We start from the raw sequence: 7888 nt of genomic DNA, 5'->3' as shown, positions 1-7888 counted from the left end.
CGCCATCACATCACGTTGGTACACAATCAATGGACACATCACAAGACGAGCCCGAAGGGGAGAAAACCACTGACCCAACCCCCAAGAAACGAGCGCGCCCCTCATCACGACATCATAAGGACCTAACTCAATTGAAAACTCAGCTAGAAACCAAAATTGAAGCGCTCACCAACACCTATGCCAACACGGCTGCCGCCACTGACCAACGCCTGGCGCGGCTGGAGGAACTAATCACCACGTCCTACGGAACCATACAGGGGCACTTCGACTTCGTTGAACAAACCCTCAAGCCCATAGTATGCAGCCCCATCTTTGCTGCGCAATTCGCAAACCACCCATATCTCCAAAAACAGACGCAGGCCTCAACTCCATCACAACCATGTCCAAGCCCCAAGCCACAATAGGATTGCTACCGGGCCTTACGGTCTGTCAGTGGAACTGCCACAGTTAAAACAACAAGAGAGCAGTGCTGTAACAACACATCACCACGGTAACCAAGAAACCTGACATCATTCTTCTCAAAGAAACGGTGATGGCGAACCCAACCCTCGCTGGGTATCGCGCTCACGTTAGCCCAGCTGAGGGACGAGGCGTCTGCACATTCGTCCGCAAAAAGCTCAAGTTCATTGAACATCAGCTCAGACACGGCCGCAGCAGGGTGGAATACACCTTCACCGAAATAATTCCAAGCAAACAACGGAAAAACAGCCTGTTCACAGCTAACATATACAGTAACCTCAAGCATCAAACACAGAAATTCAAGACCCTGCTACACACAGCCAGCACCCAAGCCAAAGGCAACACTTTGCTGATTGGAGGAGACTTCAGCGCCTTCCATCGAGCGTGGGGTTACGTGAAAGACACGACAAAGGGACGGGACCTACTACAGGATACCCTGGACCACGACTGTACCCTGATCACGGATCCCAATCATCCTACCCGAATCGGCAATTCCGTAGCACGAGACACCACACCAGACCTTACATTCATCAAGAACGACCACACTGGCAAAGTAACATGGGGCAACACCGGCGTTGACCTGGGCAGTGACCACTACATCCTCGAAATTACGATTCCCAATCAATTCCGGGGCAACACCATTACACACAAATGGACGGATTGGGACGGTTTTCGTAAGGGACGACCAACCACACCCCAAGACATCACAGACATTGAAACCTGGTCGGCAGAGCTCCGCGATGCAGTGCACTCGGCCACCAAGACCATTGAAACGGACGAGGACATCATAGCTATGGACAGTCGTCTGGCTCATCTCATCGAGGCCAAACGTTCGATACAGGCGCGCTGGAAGCGGCAACGGCTGAATCGCAAATTGAGAAAGAAGGTGGCCGACTTAAACAGGGCCATTCAACATCACTGCAAGATCCTGTGCCATCAGCAGTGGAACGAAGTCTGCAACCGAGCTGACGGGCAACTACATCGTGGTTGCACATGGAATCTATTTCGGCACCTCCTAAACGAAACTAAGACCAAGTCACACCAGCGCGATCGCCTGGCCTGCCTCATACACACCGCCACACAACAAGGAAAAGATGTCGTTATGAAGGCCCTGGAAGCCAAGTATCTGCCACACACGCCAACGGAAACCCACCCGCCATACGGGGGGCTGCCGAACGCGTGGCTCGACCGAGACGTTACCATGTCAGAGGTACGGGCAGCGCTGCACGAGCTCAACACTCGCTCAGCAGCCGGCCCCGATCTTATTACCAACAAGATGCTACGCAACCTCGACTATGCATCGATCGAGGCCCTAACCCGCTACTATAACGAATGCTGGCGTTCGGGCAAGCTCCCCCGACAGTGGCAAACGGCAAGAACAATCCTAATGCCGAAGCCTGGCAAGCCATCGGATATCGGCAACTTGCGCCCCATTTCGCTCACGTCCTGCGTGGGCAAGGTGCTTGAGCACGTGCTTGCCAATCGGTGGCAGCAGTACCAGGAAAAGGAAAACCTATATCCGGATACGATGATCGGCTTCAGGCGCAGACTCAGCACACAAGACGCCATGCTACAACTCAAACAAGAAATAATCGACAACAAGACACAAGACAGCAAAGTAATTCTGGGACTTGATTTACAAAGCTCATTCGACAAAGTCAAACACTCAGCCATATTAGCACAAGTATCGAAACTCAACATGGGGGTAGCGAGCTACAATTACATACGACACTTCTTGACCAACCGCACGGTGGAACTGCACGCCGGAGACCTTAAGTTCCCCGAACACAAGCTCGGAAGCACGGGTACCCCACAAGGTTCAGTCATCTCGCCGTTGCTCTTCAACATTGTCATGATCTGGGTAGCGAGGGCAGTAGAGAGGACCAGCGTCCAGCATACGATCTACGCCGACGATATTACCCTGTGGGCGGGAGGCGGCACCGACGCCAGCATTGAGCAGCAGCTCCAAGAGGCTGTTCGAGCAACACCTTAACGGCACAGGCCTAGTGTGCTCACCCGCCAAATCCGAGCTGTTCGTCCTCACACCATACAACGGGGACGGAAACGCGCTCCCCCTCGGGAGTGCGATCACATAAAGATCGTGGCTGCATTGGGGCAGCACATCCCCGAAGTTCCCAAGATCAGGGTCCTGGGCCTGCTACTAAACAAGAACGGCCGCAACGATGAGACCATCAACAAGATTACCACCAAGGCAATGGACACTATCCGGCTCATGCACCGAGTCTCGACACGATGGGCAGGTATGCGTGAAGACAGTCTTCTGCGCCTCGTCCAGTCGTTCGTGATCAGTCACATCGCCTACGTTGCGGCCTACCTCAACTGGCAGGCCACTGACCGGACAAAGATAAACACGCTGATCAGACGGGTTTACAAGACGGCGCTGGGATTAATGGGGACCACGAGTACGGCTCGGCTCCTGCAGCTCGCCGTCCATAACACCTTAGAAGAAATAGCCGAGGCGCAGCTCACGGAGCAAATGGAGCGCCTTTCTACCACCAAGACAGGCCGCAGTATACTGACGTCCCTGGGTTACAATCCCCGAGCTCCCAGTCGGCAATCGTGCGAGATCAGCGATGAGGAGTGGGCACACATCCACGTGGACCCCATCCCGAAAAACATGAACCCCGAATACAACCAAGAACGGCGGCAGGCGCGGGCCAAAGCCCTAGTCGAGCAACACGCTCAGGACCCGCACGCCCGGTTCGTGGACGCTGCGGAATACAAGCGAGGATTCGTGGCAGTGGCCGTTGCGGCGGCTACCAGCATCAAAACAACGGCAGCGAGCGTGCGTTGCACGGACGCCACAGGCGCCGAGGAGGTTGCCATTGCTCTGGCGATCTCGGAGGCCGAGTGTCGCACCGTGCTCAGCGACTCGAGGAACGCTGTGCGCAACTTTGCCAAGGGGCGAGTGTGCGCGCCGGCGGCCGCCATCATCAGTAAGCTCCAGCTTCAAGACCGCGGCAACACTATCTGCATCAAGTGGTTCCCGGCGCACGCGGGAGATTGTGCATCCTCGCCGAATCACAACGAGACGGCCCATTCGGCGGCGCGAGCGCTTACCTTTCGCGCCCCCGAGAAGGACCGTTTCGAATGGTGGTTCGAAACAAAAGACCGAATGACCAGTTACGAGGAAGTGACAAAATTTTACCGCCTAGCTCGACGGACAATCTCACCCGGCACTTAGTCGGGAGGAGGCGGTCATCCTAAAGCAAATACAAACCGGGTCACTCCTAGCCCCGGCAGTGCTACACGTCCTCCACACAGACATCTACACTAGTGATTTGTGCAGTGTTTGTCAAGTGAATCCGGCGGACCAATGGCACATCATGTGGGACTGTGCTAGGTTCCCGACCGAAGCTGCATCCAGGACATACCCGCCGGAACTTCAAAGTGCTGTGCAGATACAGACAAGGACATGCAACTATGGCCCGTCCAGCAGGCCCGGAGTGCGCTCGAAAAGCACTAGCCTCACAACCCACCACAAACGGGCCAAATGAGGTAGTGCAGAGTAGGGCTTAACCCCGGGTAGACGCATGGCCAGCGTCACGACGCTTTAACCCGTCGCTTGCCGGCTCCCTAATAAAGTTATACATACATAATCTTACAGCCACAAAAGAACAACAGCACGCGCAGCAACCGCAGAACACGAGGAAAGGAAGGAAAGAGAGGTCGCCAGAGGCAGCGCTAGCATCGACTGACTGATCCCGCTGCCGCCGCTAGCGAGTCAAGACAACGTGACTGCATATATTGATTGATTGATTTATAGGAAGATAAAGGCACGGTAACTGGCTCATTAATGGTTGGTGTCCTCCATTTTTGCGAAATAAATGTTTTCCAATCCAAGTTGGGGAAACTTTCTTCAAACAGGCTTTTCGTGTGTTGCCAACAACATTCCGGTACCTTTTGGAGCCATGCAAGCTGCTCTTACAGCGCGACGAAACGAATATCAGGCAGCCCTTGTCCATTGGGTTGTATTGGCTTTGTTCAAGCTCAGAAGACCGAACGGCTGCCCATCTCTTCGCAATTGGCCGCTCGACTGTCAACGTCGTGTTCCGAGAGGTCTGCAGAGCATTCATTGATGAACTTGAAGCAGAGGGGTTCCACATGGTACGGCGCCATGAATTGAAGAAACATGTAAAGGAATTCTTATCCTTCATTGGCTTTCCGCAGGGAATCGGTGCTCTCGATGGTTGCCATTTCTCGATATCCCCGCCGAAGACAACGCCATTGATTACCGTAACTACAAACGGTGGTACGTACCTTGCAGGCTTATGTGGCCGCAAAACTTTAGGGAACTGACATTTTATTGCACGTTGTATCGTGATATATAATTCTTTGCTAGCCGTTACTGAACAAACTTTACTAATAGCACCTGCCAAATGCGAAAGGTACTGCAAAGAATGTGGACTCAGGCAATCTTTTTTTTGCTCCTGTGGGAAGTGTAATATAGTGTATATTTTGCGTTTTCCTATGCTAGAATTTTAACATTACTGTTGTCAACTGCCTGTGTACTGTCACTCTGTAACTAAGCATTGGGCTCAAAAGTTAATATATTTTGTTGAATTAGCAGTTCCTTCCAAGCAATTTCCAGTTGTATAGTGATAGTAGGAAGAAATTACTGCCAACCCTGGCATGTGCTACTTTTGGACTCACGGTACCTATATTTTGTTTTCTTTTTCTGTCCTCAGCAATGTAGATATATTGCGATTTGCTATGGACAGGCCAAGGCAAAAGTTGTTTCAGCAGCGTGCCAGTCTGTGTACATAGCCTACATGAACTAGAGCGCAGAATTCATGTGACCATGTCATTTCTCTTAAAAAAAACGAAAAGCATGCATAAGACAACAGCTTGCATGATGTGTGGCCTGAACCTGTTTCCTAACTAAATAACTGTTTGAGGGTGACGTTTTTCCGTATGGCTGTTTGAGGCAGTTGGACACATAACAAATAGGACTATCCACTGTTCAATATGAGCGAAATATCATTTGGGTCTATCATTGCTTCTGTGCACGTACAGCATAATACTACTGACCTTGGTAGACCATCACTACCGCTTTCGGTATATCAGTATTGGAGCCCCCGGCCGATGCCATGACACTACGGGTATGGACGCTCCAAGCTGGGTAAACTTATTGATGATGGAAACTTTGAATTGCTTGTCGCCCCGATCGAATATGCTGCTGTAAGACCAGTTATATTCTGCCATTAGGCTTCTCCCTTAACTTCAACTTTGCTGAAACTATTTCTGAGTACATCATAACCTGACACCTGTGAAGCCGCCTACAATTACAATGTCTCAAAAACAAGACGCATGGTGGAGAGTTCATTTGAACGACTTAAAGCTCGCTTTTGTTTTGGGATAAAGCGGATATAATATGCAAGGTGGGCAATGCGAAGCAAGTCATTAGGGCCTCGTGTGTTCTTCGCAATGATTTCCCATTGCTCATTTCATGATGCCCAGTAAACACTACAAGTGATGAGGAAAATAATACGCCTGTGGGAAATGCCTCGTTTTTGCTGCGTTTTGTGGAAAAGCGTTTACGATTTAATGTAAACTATTGTGATATTTTAACTGCTCAGAGAATAATATATATTCATTCCCAATGTTTATTCTAGTAACCACTTCAATATGAAATGTTTCACATTTGCACTCAGAATTTTCAGCTGCTTGGATAAAAATGGAAAATGGTAGGCGTTCACATTCAGCAGCTGGTAGGCGAGAGACAATGATTGCTTCATGAGTCAATTGGAAGCTGTACTGCCTTCTGTAGGATATTAGCTCCATGAGAAAGAGCAATATATTTGTATCCTGATGTTTTCAGTTTAACTGAATATTTATTTCGAATTGAATAATCTTGTATACTGTCCATTACTATTGGCCGCTACTTTACTGCCGCTTGACTGGTCAAAGAATAAAATGAGAAGTCAGAGAACCTTAAAAGTAACTTGCAAGGCACCCCGATGATGAATTCAAGAGCAATCACGCCGCTTCACAGACATGGCAGAAGTGTTTTTGTGTTCAAGTAACATTTATTTTTCGTACAGTTTCCTCAAGCAAGAAATAAATAGTCTTCACGCTGCGCACCTTGCTCCTAGAGGTTAATTTGTTTGTCTCGAAATTCTAGCTCCTTCTGCATTCCTCGCTCTAGAGTTAGGAGCAGCTGCCGTTGCTCCTGAATGAGTTTTGCAAGCATTGTTGTTTGAGATAGTCGTCTCGCCTTTTTTTCTAGGGCCCCATTGAGGTCTGGTGACAACTGTTTCGTTCCGCTGGCGCAATTGCTATGGCAGACTGTTCCGATGCTTCACACGCATCATTTTGTGCAGTACACTGCTGCGTTCTCATACATGCTGGCGGGTGCCGCTTCCTATTCTTCTTGGGTGCTGTCCCCATTCTTCATTTGGTGGATTACCTAAAAAGCAATGTAGTAGTAATAACATCTGAATCATTTTGAAGCATTCTTTAGTGCAAGCAGATAATACGAGTCTAAAGGCTATTAAAATGTCAAGGTGTAGTATTGCATACTACTCGGAACTTGCACTGACATGCACCTGCAATATATTCAGTACTGCTTAGGTGTAAAAGTATGACGAAAGATTTTCTTGTAAGTAAATTTTGTACCAAGAGTGGCATATTAAATTCCACTCTTTACAAATGTAATGGCACACAACAGCAAGCTATGTGAACGAGGGAGCTGTGGCACTCCCAAAGTGTCGTTTATTTGTTTATTACCATTGAACTTCATGTGGTAGTTCAAAAGCACCAAACGTCAGCAGCAACATGCGTCCAAGATGTGCAGGCATGTTGTACCACCTCCACAGTGTAGCACTGGATTTCCTCCATCTCTCTCTGGTCATTCATCGGCAGTGTATTCTGAAATTTGTGGATATCCCAGTAATATGGCCAAGTTTTTCGTCCCTACCCAGTCATTTTTTTCTCGATATCACTAACAGAATTCATTCAAAAGAATTGGGAAGGGGGAGATACCACGGGGAGTGGAATAATGCAAATCTAGTCCTCATTCCCTCTTTAAGAAAAGAACTCAAACTAGAAAACCTTAGGCCAATATCGTTAACTTCCTGTGTTGTCAAGCTCATGGAGCAAGTCATACAGAATAGGCTAAGCGGATACTTGGAAAATAAGGAACTGTATCTAGACAGCATTCTTGGATTCAGACAGCAACTATCTACAAACTACGTCATGTTAAAAGTCAAAGAACAAGTACTGCAAAGGAAGACTAGCGACTCGAGAGTCATAGTGGGACTGGACGTCACCAAAACGTTTGACAGCATCAACCACCAAGCTATCCAGTTACACCTCAATCATCTAAATGTAGGAAGCAAGCTATACAACTGTATCAAAAGCTTCCTCATGGACCGAACCGTGAATATAGAAATAAGGGGTGCAACAA

General features: G+C 48.9%; 1 pseudogene; it reads left to right on the top strand.

Moving 5' to 3' along the window:
- The first annotated feature begins 1158 nt into the window (after window positions 1-1158).
- On the top strand, window positions 1159-3946 carry LOC146181223 (uncharacterized; annotated as a pseudogene).
- The last annotated feature ends 3942 nt before the right edge of the window (window positions 3947-7888 follow it).

Source organism: Amblyomma maculatum, chromosome 8 (assembly GCF_055883805.1).
Source record: "Amblyomma maculatum isolate TAMU_Amacu chromosome 8, ASM5588380v1, whole genome shotgun sequence".
Taxonomy (NCBI): domain Eukaryota; kingdom Metazoa; phylum Arthropoda; class Arachnida; order Ixodida; family Ixodidae; genus Amblyomma; species Amblyomma maculatum.
Note: the sequence above shows the minus strand (reverse complement) of the source record. Positions and strands in the feature narration are given on the sequence as shown.